Source organism: Limulus polyphemus, unplaced genomic scaffold (assembly GCF_000517525.1).
Source record: "Limulus polyphemus unplaced genomic scaffold, Limulus_polyphemus-2.1.2 Scaffold5586, whole genome shotgun sequence".
NCBI lineage: Eukaryota > Metazoa > Arthropoda > Merostomata > Xiphosura > Limulidae > Limulus > Limulus polyphemus.
This window is the reverse complement of record NW_013671196.1, coordinates 11,498-12,641: the sequence shown is the minus strand read 5'-3', so window position 1 is coordinate 12,641 and position 1,144 is coordinate 11,498.

Below are 1,144 nucleotides of genomic sequence, written 5' to 3'. Positions count from 1 at the left end.
CCTGATTCACAAACCACCTGTGGTCTTTAGTTATTCTTATGATCTTGACTCAAATGATATGTGAATAATACAGGTTATTCCTGATTCACAAACCACCTGTGGTCTTTAGTTATTCTTATGATCTTGACTCAAATGATATGTGAATAATACAGGTTATTCCTGATTCACAAACCACCTGTGGTCTTTAGAAATTAATCTTGACTCTAATCATCTGTGAGTCATACAAGTTATTCTTGAATCAAACATTACGGAACTGTTCATCCTGTCCATTCGATTATATCCTGGTTAACTTATAGCAATCATTAAAATCCGTGGATGGAACTCATCCATTACAATCACAAGTACTAGAAGTAAACAGGACTGAACAGTTCATAAAACAAGCTTCCTTGTATAAGTAAAACAAATATCATCAGCTATACTGAGCTGATCTTGATCACTCAGGACAACAAATGACGTAAATGAATGACAACTGAGCAAAATGCTTAAAGTGATTGTAAATTTCCTCTTATCAGTAATTAAATGAATCCTGGAGAGATATTTTAACCACCAGTTAATAAGCTAATGCCCATGCCTCATAGGAATAAACAATTTCCACAGCAAACAACTGAAAAGTATATTTGTTTCACTCTATGAATAAGATCATTTTTTATTCACTCAACAAAAACATCATGTGGGTGACAAAAATTCACTTTAAGACAATGCAAATGACTAACATTTGTATTTTCTACAACAAACTTCTAAATACAGTTTTATTTACACTTCAAAAAGATGTTAGAAGAATTGATTAATTGTACAGAGAAACCCAAAGTTTGATCTCAGGGTGAGAACTACAGATATCAAACTAAAGTGGTACAAACAACTTGAAAGATTAATTTTTTCAGTGCAAAAAATTAAGTTTTATGTTAAAATCTGTAGTTTTAGGAAAATAAACCTGTTCAATGCTGGTGTTGGGACCCTTTTTTATGTACTAATACTTTAATTCCTATTTCCTCAAACATCATATCTAGAATAAATGCTGCAAAATATAAGCATTACTTATCAAGAAAATCATGAAAATGTGTTTTAAAACAAGTTTAAGGATGATTATTACAATTAATGTTTCAAGAGATCTGCCTCCTGTTATTAAACTTGGTAATAAATTAAA